Source organism: Pituophis catenifer, unplaced genomic scaffold (genome assembly GCF_029215685.1).
Source record: "Pituophis catenifer annectens isolate HBS135680 unplaced genomic scaffold, rPitCat1.0.hap2 SCAF_15, whole genome shotgun sequence".
NCBI classification, from domain to species: Eukaryota; Metazoa; Chordata; class Lepidosauria; order Squamata; family Colubridae; genus Pituophis; species Pituophis catenifer.
In genome coordinates this window covers 2,061,295-2,075,618 of record NW_027256895.1, presented here as the reverse complement: position 1 = coordinate 2,075,618, position 14,324 = coordinate 2,061,295, and positions in this window count along the sequence as shown.

Sequence of the window (14,324 nt, the reverse complement as noted above, 5' to 3'; positions counted from 1 at the left end):
TAAGAACTACAGCTCCCAGAATCCCTAACAGGGGAACATCCATGCTGCTGGGGATTCTGGGAACTGTCAAGCTAGCACCAACCAGCTGTGCTAGAACTACAACTCCCAGAACTCCTAGCATTGTAGCAACCCTGCCAACAGAGTCCCACAATCAGCTGTGCTAGAACTACAACTCCCAGAACTCCTAGCATTGTAGCATCCCTGCCAACAGAGTCCCTCAACCAGCTGTGCTAGAACTACAACTCCCAGAACTCCTAGCATTGTAGCATCCCTGCCAACAGAGTCCCTCAACCAGCTGTGCTAGAACTACAACTCCCAGAACTCCTAGCATTGTAGCATCCCTGCCAACAGAGTCCCACAATCAGCTGTGCTAGAACTACAACTCCCAGAACTCCTAGCATTGTAGCATCCCTGCCAAGAGTCCCTCAACCAGCTGTGCTAGAACTACAACTCCCAGAACTCCTAGCATTGTAGCATCCCTGCCAAGAGTCCCTCAACCAGCTGTGCTAGAACTACAACTCCCAGAACTCCTAGCATTGTAGCATCCCTGCCAACAGAGTCCCTCAACCAGCTGTGCTAGAACTACAACTCCCAGAACTCCTAGCATTGTAGCATCCCTGCCAACAGAGTCCCTCAACCAGCTGTGCTAGAACTACAACTCCCAGAACTCCTAGCATTGTAGCATCCCTGCCAACAGAGTCCCTCAACCAGCTGTGCTAGAACTACAACTCCCAGAACTCCTAGCATTGTAGCATCCCTGCCAACAGAGTCCCACAATCAGCTGTGCTAGAACTACAACTCCCAGAACTCCTAGCATTGTAGCATCCCTGCCAAGAGTCCCTCAACCAGCTGTGCTAGAACTACAACTCCCAGAACTCCTAGCATTGTAGCATCCCTGCCAAGAGTCCCTCAACCAGCTGTGCTAGAACTACAACTCCCAGAACTCCTAGCATTGTAGCATCCCTGCCAAGAGTCCCTCAACCAGCTGTGCTAGAACTACAACTCCCAGAACTCCTAGCATTGTAGCATCCCTGCCAACAGAGTCCCTCAACCAGCTGTGCTAGAACTACAACTCCCAGAACTCCTAGCATTGTAGCATCCCTGCCAAGAGTCCCTCAACCAGCTGTGCTAGAACTACAACTCCCAGAACTCCTAGCATTGTAGCATCCCTGCCAACAGAGTCCCTCAAAACCAGCTGTGCTAGAACTACAACTCCCAGAACTCCTAGCCTTGTAGCATCCCTGCCAACAGGGGATTCTGGGAACCGCCGAGCTAAACCCACAGCCGGTAGTTCTAACCAGCAGAGTCAGAACTACAGCTCCCAGAATCCCTAGCAGTGGAACATCCATGTTGCTGGGGATTCTGGGAACTGTGACTGTCAAGCTAGAACTACACCTAGTCCCTCAAAACCAGCTCTGCTAGAACTACAACTCCCAGAATTCCACATCCCTGCCAACAGAGTCCCTCAAAACCAGCTGTGCTAGAACTACAACTCCCAGACCTCCTAGCATTGTACCATCCCTGCCAACAGGGGATTCTGGGAACCCCCTCAAGCTAAACCCACAGCCTGTAGCTCTAACCAGCAGGGCCCAGCGCTACAGCTCCCAGAATTCCTAGCGGGTGAACAGCAGGGGATGCTGGGAACTGCCAATTCCTGATCACCGCAGGCCTACGAGTCAGGGAGGTTAATTTGCAAAGGCCCGGGCCTTTCATGGCGGTTAAAAAACCCGTATTTTTGCCAGCGCCTCGGAATCTGTTCAGCAAAAGCGGCTCTTTGGCTATATAATTATCTTGGCTTACAGCAAACCTTTCATTTTGCAGCCCTCCAGAAACCTCAGAGCTTCCAGGGCACCTTGTAAATCTGCACCGGGCCTCACTTAGCATATTTAACAAGCGCAAAGGTGCATTTTGTGTTCGCGGGTTTTACCAGGCTGAATCGGAGAAGGAATTTTGGGCGAAAAACTGCGAAAGAGAGAGAGAGAGAGAGAGAGAGAGAGAGAGAGAGAGAGAGAGAGAGAGAAAGAGAGATGGGAAGGAAAAGAAAAGGAAGGAAGGAAGGAAGGAAGGACAGAAGAAAGGAAGGAAGGAAGGAAGGAAGGAAGGAAGGAAGGAAGGAAGGAAGGAAGGAAGGAAGGAAGGAAGGAAGGAAGGAGAATAGGAGAGAGAGAAGGAAGGAAAGAAAGAAAGAAGAGAGAGAGAGAGAGAAAGAAAGAGAGAGAGATGGGAAGGAAAAGAAAAGGAAGGAAGGAAGGAAAATAAGAGAGAGAGAAGGAAGGAAGGAAGGAAGGAAAGAAAGAAAGAAAGAGAGAGAGAAAGAGAGATGGGAAGGAGAATAAGAAGAAAGGAAGGAAGGTAGGAAGGAGAATAGGAGAGAGAGAAGGAAAGAAAGAAGAAAGAGAGAAAGAGAAAGAAAGAGAAAGATGGGAAGAAGAAAAGAAAAGAAGGAAGGAGAAAAAGAAAGAGAGAGAGAGATGGGAAGGAGAAGAAAAGGAAGGAAGGAAGAAAGGAAGAAGAATAAGAGAGAGAGAGAGAAAGACGAGAATAAAAAAAGGAAAAAAGGAAGGAAAGGAAGGAAGGAAGGAAGGAAAAAGAAAGAAAGAAAGATAGATGGGAAGAAGAAAAGGAAAGAAGGAAGGAAAGAGAAAAAAAGAAAGAAAAAAGAAAGATGGGAATGAGAAGGAAGGGAGGAGAGAAAGAAAGAAAGAAAGAAAGAAAGTGGAAGGAAGGAAGGAAAAAAGAAAGAGAGGGAGGGAGATGGGAAGGAGAAGAAAAGGAAGGAAGGAAGAATGGAAGAAGAATAAGAGAGAGAGAAAGAAAGAAAGAGGAAGGAAGGAAGGAGAAAAAGAAAGAGAGGGAGGGAGATGGGAAGGAGAAGAAAAGGAAGGAAGAATGGAAGAAGAATAAGAGAGAGAGAAAGAAAGAAAGATGGGAAGAAGAAAAGGAAAGAAGGAAAGAAAGAGAAAAAAGAAAGAAAAAAGAAAGATGGGAATGAGAAGGAAGGGAGGAGAGAAAGAAAAAGAAAGAAAGAAAGAAAGAAAGAAAGAAAGAAAGAAAGAAAGAAAGAAAGAAAGAAAGAAAGAAAGAAAGAAAGAAAGAAAAGGAACCCAGGTTTTGTGATCTGCACCGGGGAAACCGAGATAGTTGAACTTTCTTTGGCTGCATTCACACATGATGCTAGGCTGGCTGTAAATTTGCATCGTATTTTTCTTTCTCTTTTTTTCTTTCTTTCTTTTTTTGGCCCCTTAATGTGTTATTTAAACGCAGCCCACTTAATTCCTATTTTGCTGCCTCGCGCCCGTCTCGAAAACGTAATAATTCAGTAAATAAGCATATTGTAACCAACCACAATCTGTGTTTCCTCGCTTTCGAAAATATATAAATATATCTCTTGCAAAAAAAAAAAAAAAAATTAAGAGAGAGAGAGAAGATGGCTCAGAATCCACAGGGACGCCAGCAAAAAACTAGCAGCCTCGTAAAATTCGGAACTTTTAAAACAATATACAAGGCGGCTAGTCCTCAGTGTGAAAGTGCGGGATAAATTTCTGCCAGAGTAAATCTGATTCCCTCCCCGAAACCTTAAGTGTGCAAATAAGCTGCAGCACAACAAGTTGTTGAGTGACCCAAGTAAAAGTGGCACTGAAAAAAGTGACTTATGACCGTTTTTCACACTTACGACAATTGCGGCAAGACAGGTTGTAAAATCGGACAAAGTTTGCTTAACAACCGTGTTGCTCCCTTAAGGACTGCACTCATTCACTTAACTGTGACGAGAAAGGTCGTAAAACAGAGCAAAACTCCCTTAACAATCTTGTTACTCACTTAAGGACTGCAGTGATTCACTTAACAACTGCATCAGGAAAGGTCGCAAAACGGGGCAAAGTTCACTTAACAACCGTGTTACTCAGTTAAGGACTGCGGTGATTCACCAACTGTGGCGAGAAAGGTCTTAAAATGGCGCAAAACTCCCTTCGCAAAAGTCTCGCTTAGCAACCGAAGCTCGATTTGCGGGCCGTAAATCGAGGACTAACCTGGTCGTGCAAATCGGTGAAACCCACCAAGGCCGATCCATCCATATTTTGGCTGCAACGCCAACCTCGGAAAAACCCGAAGCCCAGATCAAGCTCCCCCAAGGCCGCGGGTTCGAATCGAGGCCAAAATCCCGAAGCCTCTGAGCACGCGCAGAGGGATGGAAATTCGGGATTTCTAAACAACCCCCCCCCTTTTTTTTCCCCCCTCTCTCAACTCCGTCTCTATTCAAAGCTGGAAAGAGCTGCATTTCTCCATGTTTACGTTGTTGGAAACGGGATCTCTGAGAAGCGTCCCCAAAATCTAAATATTTTCTTGTAACCCTTCTGGACTCGGCTTACTCGCTCTCCGCCCAGTTCTGTATACATTCCGGCTTTTTCCACGGAGTTTTTTTGGGGGGGGTCTCCCCTCTCCGAAGCCAGGATTTGGGGGCAAGGAAGGGAGGTGTTTTTTTTTTTTTTTTTGCAAGCTGAAAACCTGGGAAAATCATAACAGAAGAAGAACATTACGGAGAAACGGATTCCAGTTAGTCCTTGATTTACGACAGTCCGTGCAAAGTTACGACAGCACCGATTGTTCCTGATCTAGTTGGTTTTTTTTGGCCCCCCAGTTCAGTTCCCAGAATTCCCCAAGTTTTCCCAGAATTCAGCATGGATAGGACAAGAGCTCATTTATTTTTTGATCGGGTAACTTGCTTAATAGACAGTGGGAATGCCGTCGACGTAATATACCTTGATTCCAGCAAAGTGGGGAGAAAAAAAATAACCCACGACAAGCTAAACGAATAAGCCGTTTAAACGTGGGATGAATGGACTGATAATTCAATACAGGTAGTCCTCGACTTACGACAGTTTCGTTTAGTGACCGTTCAAAGGCACAACGGCACTGAAGAAAAGGGACATAGGACCGTTTTTTCACACTTATGACCGTTGCAGCATCGGTGCGGTCAACGATCAAAATTCAGACCGTTTGCAAACTGACTCGTGTTTATGATGGTTGCCTAGTCCCGGGAATCACTTGATCCCATTTTGTGACCTTCTGACAAGCAAAATCCACGGGGGGATCCTGATTCTTAATCACCAACTGCAGCGATTCACTTAACAACGATGGCAAGGAAGGTTGTAAAAGGGAGCAGAACTCCCAACCACCGCCTCACTTAGCATGAGAAATTTTGGGGCTCAGTTGTGGTCGTTGAGTGGGAAGGGACCCCGGGAGGTCTTCTAGTCCAACCCCCTGCTCAAGGGCACCGGCGTGTTTTACTTCCTCGGCACGCTTCTACGGTGAGTTTTGCCGCATTTTGCAACCTTTTGGCCAGGGTTGTTCTGTGAATCACTGCCGTCGTTAAGTGAATCGTGCGGTCATTAAGCAAATCCAGCTTCCCCCGTCGTCGGAAGTCGGTTGGGACGGGCCCAAACGGCGATCCCGTGACGCGTCAATCACGCTGGGTTGATCACGTGACTGTTGGGATCCTGTGACGGTCATAAGTCATTTTTTCTGATATCGTCGTAAGTTAGAACAGTCACTAAATGAACAAGTGTTAAATCAAGGGCTAAAACTCTGACGAATGCACTGGGTTTGATGAAGAAATATCTCACCATGCCGATCAGGAACCTTTCATCCAACCAGTAAAGCTGTGTAAGAGTCCAAAGCAATGAGGACTAGCGACATGCTATAGCTTGCAATGGATGATCAATGTTGAATTTTGCCAATCTTAATCCCGGCTGGGTTTTTTCAGCTCCGGAACTGCAAAAGAGAAGGAATATTTTTGGGGAAATTCGATGCGTGTTGGGGTTTCTCCGGCACCCCAAATCCCACGTGACCCCATAATAGGATAACGACAAGCTCCAATCGGCATCTCGCATTCCCTTATGGGTTTCCCAAAGAGGGGAGGGGAATTAACAGCGCTTAATTTAATTCAACTTTGCATGGAGATTAAATTAATTAGAGCCAATTAATCGAGGCCTGGTACCCCATGGTGAAAATGTTGGGACTGGATGGGCAGACCCGGATTTCTTGCTTGGCCACACACAATTGATGAGGGCATTTGGGAATTCGGAGGGTTTCTCCTCCTCGGTGTGTACATGTGAGGAGAACGTCCCACCTAACATCAGATTTTTGCAAAATGCCTACAAGGCTGAACCTTGGAGTAAACTGTGGGTTTTTTTGCAAGGGTTCCGAGATGCATCTTGATAATGCCTGCAAGGCTGAACCTTGGAGTAAACTGTGTTTTTTCTGCAAGGGTTCGAGACTCATCTTAATAATAATAATAATAATAATAATAATAATAATAATAATAATAATAATAATAATAATAATAATAATAATAATTTTATTTATATACCGGCCATTCTCCCAAAGGACTCAGGGCGGTGTACAGCCAGAATTAAAATACAAATATACAAATATACAATATCCTAGTTAAAATTAATTAAAATCATTAAATAGTTTTGGCCAAATTTTGAAACCCAAAATTAAAATCCAATTTAAAATCATTCAATTTGAACCTCCAAGGCTGAACCTTGGAGTAAATTGTGGTTTTTTTGCAACGGTTTGAGACTCTTCTTGAGAACGCCTGCAAGGCTGAACCTTGGAGTAAACTGTGGGTTTTTTTGCAAGGGTTCGAGACTCGTCTTGATAATGCCGGCAAGGCTGAACCTTGGAGTAAACTGTGTTTGTTTTGCAAGGGTTCGAGACTCGTCTTGATAACGCCTGCAAGGCAGAATCTTGGAGTAAACTGTGAGTTTTTTTGCAAGGGTTCGAGACTCGTCTTGATAATGCCCGCAAGGCTGAACCTTGGAGTAAACTGTGTTTCTCCTCCTTTGGTGCCTTTAAGACAGGTGGACTTCATCTCCCAGAATTCCCCAGCTAGCCATGCCTGGGTTTTTTTGTCGTTGCGTGCCAAAAGCGCACGCGTGTCCCTGCACCCATAATGCAATGCGCATGCAGCCCCCCCCCAACACATGTATGCACCCCGTTTTGGCCTAGTAGGCCTCTCTGCACCCTCCTGGGATCATTTTTGGTCCCAGGAGGCTGCAGTGAGGTCTGCTAGGCCCAAAATGGGCTGCGAGGGGGGGGGGGCAGAGAGACTGCAGAGGAAGGGATTTTAAGAGAGTAAGCCGGCCAAAATTGGGTATACACATCGAAAGGAATGCATTCGCGCCAGGGAATTCTGGGAGTCGTAGTCCACCCCGTCTTAAAATTTCTAGAACACAGCCTGCCCTTTCATGCATCCCTCCGGAGCGCGTCTGGTAAACGGATCAAGGTTCGAAATATCCCCAAAGAGTTAAATCTCTGGAAAAGCTAAAAAAAAAAAAAAAAATTAAAAAATCCATTGCTGACATAAGTCAGCAAAAACCATAATTTATGACCTAGAAAACAAGAGCCAGCTTGCCTGTAGGATGGGGTGGGGGGGGGGGGAAGTGGAGGAGGGGCATTTCCCCCACCCCCCATAGCGTAGGAAGATCCACTTTCAAAACGCTAAAGTTTCTAGTCCTCATGGATTTTTCCAAGAAGATGCAGGAGCCGAAGGTGGGATTATTTTTTTTTTTAAAAAAAAGGTTTTACTTGATGGGATTTTCGCGGGAGGGGTGTGCGTTGACTTCCTCATTAAAGGCAGACCCCCGGAGACGACGCCCCCCTTCCCCAAATTCACCAGGGATTGGCAGAGTGAAGTACCCGAAGCCCCGAAATCAACCCGTGGGACAGAAGTTTGCCTTCGGGAAGTTGTGGGAGCTTCATCCCTGGAAGCTTTCAAGAAGAGATTGGTAGCATTTGTCAGAAATGGTGTACGATCTCTTGCTTGGGCTGCGGGTCAGTCTAGATGACCTACAGGATCCCTTCCGACTCTGTTCATCTATCTAACCTAAGCCAGCGAGGCGAACGAGAGGGGAAAGGGCACCACCTAGAGGCCACCAGAGGAAAAAGACAGCCTGGGATTGCAGGCACAAAGAATTTTCCGATGACGACGAAACCTTCCGGCAAACTAACCTCAAATGCTGGTTTGTTTCGCCTTGCTCAGAACCAACTCTGGAGCAGGGAATGGAACACAGAAGGCCTTGTTCTACCGTTCGTTTAGTGACTGCTCGACCTTACGACGGCCCTGAAAATTAAAAAAAAAAAAAAACACCAGCTAGGGGATTCTGGGAATTGAAGTCCACAAATCTTAAAAGTGGTGAAGTTTGGAGACATCCTAATTTAGGGGAAGGGCTCTACGAAGGATGCTAGACCCCCCATCCCAGTTCCTGTGGCCTAGAGGTGGAGCTCTTGCCTCGCAATCGGGAGGTTGTGAGGTCGATCCTAGGTAGAGGCAGATGTAGGATTTCCTGCTTGGGGGGGGCAGGGGGTTGGACTAGATGACCTCCCAGGTCCCTTCCACACCCCCTTCAGCCCAGACTTAACCCAGACTTTAAAAATGATTTTAATTGCTAGTTTCTGGACCAACAAATAGGTAGCCTCTTTGCAAATTGTGCGACTAACACCATTAGGCGGCGCAGCCCCGCGGAAACGTTGAGGGGGCTATTTCCTCGCAGTTGTGGCCCCTATCTTGAGCTTGCTTGATCCATTTCCCTTGCAGACTCTCTGCCCTTCGGTGGTTACAGGGAGTCCTCGACTTACGACCACAACGGAAGCCGACATTTCCGTCGCTAAGCGAGACAAAGCAGTTTTTGGGAAAAAAAACAACAACCCATCATTCTAGCTGCCGTTGCTAAGCGAATCACTGTTTTGGGGGTTTTGATGGTCAGAAGGTCGCAAATCGGGACACTCCGGGACGCTGCCCACCGTCATAAATGTGAGCCAGTTGCCCGAGCGTCTCAATTTTGAGCATGGGGATTGCTGCAACGGTCGTTAAGTGTGAAAAACGGCCAGAAGTCCCTTTTTTTTCAGTGCCGTTGTAACTTCCAGCGGTCGCTAAATGAACCTGTTGTAAGCCGAGGACTAGCTGTCATTGGTTTGGGTGTTGAGGGGGGTGACACGAAAACGAGTGTTCGGTTTGTTAAATTGGAATAAATTGGGGGCATAATTTTCATTGTGTACCTCAGACATTTTCACACCCCGGTTTTACACTTGTGAAGAATATACAGGTGGTCCTCGCCTTACGACGGTTCATTTAGTGACCGTTCAAAGTGACAACAGGACTGGATAAAGTAACTTAGGACCATGTTTCACAGTTACGACATCGGCAGCTGTGGTCAGGTCATCAAAATTTGGACGCTTGGCAACGGATTCGTATTTATGACGGTCGCAGTATCCTGGGATGTGTGTGTATGGGTCACGTGATTCCCTTTTGCGACCTTCGGACAAGCAAAGTCAACGGGGGAAGCCGGATTTATTTAACGACCGTGTTATCAATTTGAGAACTGCGTTGATTCGCTTAACAACTTTGGCAAGAAACGTCGGAAAACAGTGCCAAATTCGCAGAACAAAATACCTCATTTTAACAACAGTAATTTTGGGCTCAATTGCGGTCATAAGTTGAGGACTACCTGTACAGATATCCTCGACTTACAACAGTTCATTTAGTGACCATTTGAAGTTACAGCGGCGCTGACAAAAAGGGACTTACAACCGTTTTTCACGCTTACGACCGTTTGCAGCATCCCCCCCCCCAGTCACGTAATCAAAATTCAAACGTTTGGCACGGCTGACTCGTATTTATGACGGTCACCGTGTCCCCGGAGTCACGCGATCCTCCTTCCGACAAGCCACGTCGATGGGGGAAGCCGGATTCATTTAACAACCGTGTCCACAAACAATGGAAGCGTTTCGCTTAACAACGGTGGCCGTAAACACGGTTGTAAAAGGGAGCAAAACGTGCTTCACCGCTATCTTCTTTTAGCAACGTGAAACATTGGTGGTCGTAAGACCGAGGACTGCCTGTACAATTTGCACGTTCGTTCTCCTTACACACACACACACACACACACACACAATCTCTTTGCTGAGATTTTGCCATCTATCAGAAACGGTGTAGGTGGCTCAGTGGCTAAGACACGCTGAGCTTGTCGACCAGAAAGATTGGCAGTTCGGCGGTTCGAATCCCTCCTGCGTGAGCAGGGGGTTAGACTAGATGACATTCCGAGGTCCCATCCGACTCTGTTAATCTGTAATCAGCTGCGTTCGTTCCCCTGCCGGGCAGACGCCGAATGCCCCCACGGCTCCGTGTAAATGACATTCCGATTCCGTGCACGGAGTTGTGTGGCTGGGACGCACAACGCCGAAACGGCAGCAGCTCCAGAAGGAAGACCTGCTGGGCTTCGAAGGGAAGTGTGAGATTGTGACGGGAAGCCGAACAAGCCGAGACACAACCCCGGCGTCGAGGGTCACAAAGTGAGAAAGCAGGCTTGGAAAAACCACCGAGAGAAATGCAAAAAAAAAAAGTGACCTGCTCCCTTTAAGGACCGTCCGAGCCAGTGGTGGGATTCAGGCAGTTCGCACCTATTCGGGAGAACCGGTTGTTGGAAGAAATCTTATTTTGTTTTTTTCCACTTTACGGGACTAATCCTGTAAGGAAGGCAGGAAGGAAACATTCTGGTGGCGTTTCTAGCCTAATCTTTATTGCCCTGCTTACAGAAACTGCCTCTCTGCTTAACCCTTATTACATTGTAACCAATAAGTCGAAGTGCCCATCGATGTGAGTGACGGAGGAAAAGGCCCCAAATCGGGCGTGACTCGCTTAACAACGGCTTTTGCTTAACGAATGGGAAATTCCGGTCCCAACGGCGGTTGCGAGTCGAAGATTGGAGCTGTAACTGGGGCTCAAGGATCGGGACCATGTGCAGAGTGCAATTCGCTCCCTCCCTCTCTCTCTCTCTCCTCCCCCATCGGTCAAGCAGGGTCCTGGGTAAGTTAACATCTGTGGAAGAGAATAATTGTTGAAATGAGGGGCCCTGGGGTGGTCTCAGAGGAGGGTGGTTTTCTTGCAGGACGTCTCATGACCCAACTAGGGAACGTTATCAGTATTAGAAAAAAAGAGGAGGCTGCGGGGAGGAGGAGGAGGATGATTTTGGGGTCCTTGGTGGTCTCTGAGCTTGGTTGTTTCCCTGAAGACGTTTCATGACCCAACTAGGGATCACCATCAGTGCTAGAAGGGAGAAGGGTTTGTAGAAGGAGGAGGAGGAGATCCTTGGTGTTCTCTGAACTGGGATGACGATTTCCACAACAAACCGAACCCCCTTCCTGAAATAATCCACCGTCTCCGTTCACACAATCCTCCAGATCAGGTTTCGGCTAAGTCTCCTGCAGCTAAGCCCCCCCTCTCCCCCAAACCCCCCCTCTCCCCTTCCCCAAATCCCCCCTCCGAACCAGGAACCCCCAGGAGGTGCCACAAAAACCACAAAACGGCAAGAGAAATCCTCCTCGGGGAGGGAGGTCCCCCCCCCCCAAGCCAGGTCAGACCCTCCCCAGTTTGGGGGTTTCTCCGTGTGAAAAAAACGGGGGAAAAAAAAAAGAGCCCCCATCAGATGCTTCAACACGCCAGGCCCTCATTCTCAGTTTACCCGGTTGCTAGGCAACCGTCTCTCCAAGCAGGCATTCATCCGGGGGCCATTGGCGAGGAACTAAGGGGGCTTCGAGGTGGGGGGGGGAGACCCAGACCCGAATTCTGCTGGGGTGGATTAAATTTGGGGACCAAGTCGTATTCCAGATGTTCTAAAAGCTGCCGGATGTTCTTCCCAGGGGTTTTGCGGGATAAAAGAAACGGGCGTTTGTGTACATCACAACTTGCGGTGGACATTTTGAAAAGGGAGGGGTCCTTAGCTTTGGGGGACTCCCCCCTTCCCCAATTCTCACCGTAAACCTGGAGCTCGGTGGGCCCTGCTTGCAAACTGTGGGTACCAGTTCGCTCAATAGTTTTGGGGATGCTCTCCATGACACCTCCCCACTCCGTTGCTTAGATTTCAGTTTCTTCTCCGAAAGGGGAATACAGGCGGTCCTCGACTTACGACAGTACATGTAGTGTCCGTTTGACGTTACAACGGCACCGGAAAAAGGGACTGAGGACCGTTTTTCACATTTAATGACCGATGGTCGCGAGATCAAAATTCGGACGCTCGGCAACCGGCTCGTATTTAAGACGGTCGCAGCGTCCCGAGGTGGGGTGGGGTGTCAGGCGATCCCGTTTTGCGACCTTCTGACCAGCAAAGTCCACGGGGAAGCCGGATTCGCTTTAACGACCGTGTTACTCACTTAACAACGCAGCGATCCACCTAACAACGGTGCCAAGGAAGATGGTAAAAGGGGGGAACATTCACTTAACCAATATCTTGTTTTAGCCATGTTTGGATGCAATTGTGGTTAAATCGAGGGATACCTGCAATCGGAGTTTAATCGGAGGAGAATCCGGCGACGTACCTTTTCCGATGATTTTACCCAAAGCCAAAAGTTTTTGTGAGCTGCATTTACAGCTCAGGAAAACTTCGGCTTTCCGCATAAAATGTTTCCCTCCTGGGTTGTTGTTTTTTTGCTGCTGTCAATTTATCACCGTTTCTCTTTCTACGAGGCAGAAAATTTGAAACGAACCACTGAACAGACCGGCTCTTCCAGGTAATCCTCGACTTGCGACCACAAGAAATCGGGTTTAATTTGGACCTTCGCGTTATGTGTGAACTAGTGGCTCGTTCAACAAATCCTGATTAGTGTAATACGAGAATCCAGCCGATAAAATTAAAGAATGGGAAACCTGCGAAGACAAAAGCCTCAGTTCTCACCCTGAATAATCCTCAATTGATAATCTTATATTATAATCTCCGGTGTGAAAAAAGGAGGCTGGATGTATGGTTTAGAGCAGTGATGGTTACCCTTTTTGCCGTCGTGTGCCAAAAGCGGGGGGAAGCATGGGGGGGGTCGCACCCACGCGTGCCCACACCCATAATTCAGTGCGCCCCGCTCCCCCCCGCACAGGCACGCGTGACACCCCTGCGCTCCCCCCCAGCTTTTGGCGCATGATGGCACGGTGGGCCCAGTAGGCCCGTTTTTTCGCCCTCCCCAGGCTCCAGAGGCTTATTTGGAGCCTGGGGAGGGCGAAAACAGCCTTCCCCATTCCCCCGGAGGCTGGAAATGGCCCGTTTGTCGACTTCCAGTGGGACTGGAAGGCCCATTTTTCGCTCTCCCCAGCCCGCAGAGCCTTTCTAGGAGCCTGGGGAGGGCGAAAACGCCCTTCCTCACCTCCCTCGAGGCCCTCCAGTGGCCGGAAATAGCCTTCTGGTGGGCCTGCAGAATGCTTCTGGAGGTGCGGGGGTGTGTGTGAAAGGACGGCAAAAAATGGGCAAAAACGGCCTGTCTTTGGCCGAAAAACCGAGCCGTTTTGGCCTGGTTTTGGCCTGCAGAATGCTTCTGGAGGTGGGGGGTGGGTGGGTGAAAAACGGGGCACACGAATGGGGGGGGGAGGGAGAGAAAGAAGGAAAGAGAAAGAAGGAAAGAGAGAGGGAGAAAGAGACAGAGAGAAAGAAAGAGAGAGAGAGAGAAAGAGATGGAAAGAAAGAAAGAAAGAGGGAGATATAAGAGAGAGAAGGAGAGAGAGACAGAAAGAAAGGGAGAGGGAGGGAGAGAGAGAAGGAAAGAGAAGGAAGGAAAGAGAGGGAGAAAGAGAGAGAGAGAGAAAGAAAGAGACTGAGAGAAAGAGATGGAAAGAAAGAGAGAAAGGGAGAGGGAGATATAGAGAGAGAAAGAGAGGAGGGAGACAGAAAGAAAGGGAGAGGGAGGGAGAAGGAAAGAGAAAGAAGGAAAGAGAGAGGGAGAAAGAGACAGAGAGAAAGAGACAGAGAGAAAGAGATGGAAAGAAAGAGAGAAAGAGAGAGGGAGATATAGAGAGAGAAAGAGAGGAGAGAGACAGAAAGAAAGGGAGAGGGAGGGAGAGAGAAGGAAAGAGAAAGAAGGAAAGAGAGAGGGAGAAAGAGAGAGAGAGAAAGAAAGAGACTGAGAGAAAGTGATGGAAAGGGAGAGAGAGAGAGGGAGATATAGAGAGAGAAAGAGAGGAGAGAGACAGAAAGAGAGGGAGGGAGAAGGAAAGAGAAAGAAGGAAAGAGAGGGAGGGAGAGAAAGAGAAAGAGAGGGAGAGAAAGAAAGAAAGGGAGAGAACGAGAAAGAAAGAAAAACAGAGGTGAAGAGAGAGACAGAAAGAGGAGGACAAAGAGAGAGAGAGAAGAGAGACAGAAAAAGATTTCTCAAGATCCTTGGGGCTGAGAAGAATTCCTGCAAAACTTGAGTTTTCTGAAGTGGATCACTAAGATTCCCAAACAACTGAAAAAACGATCTAGTAAAAAGAAAATGGACTGTTAAATTAGCCACGCCCACCTAGCCAC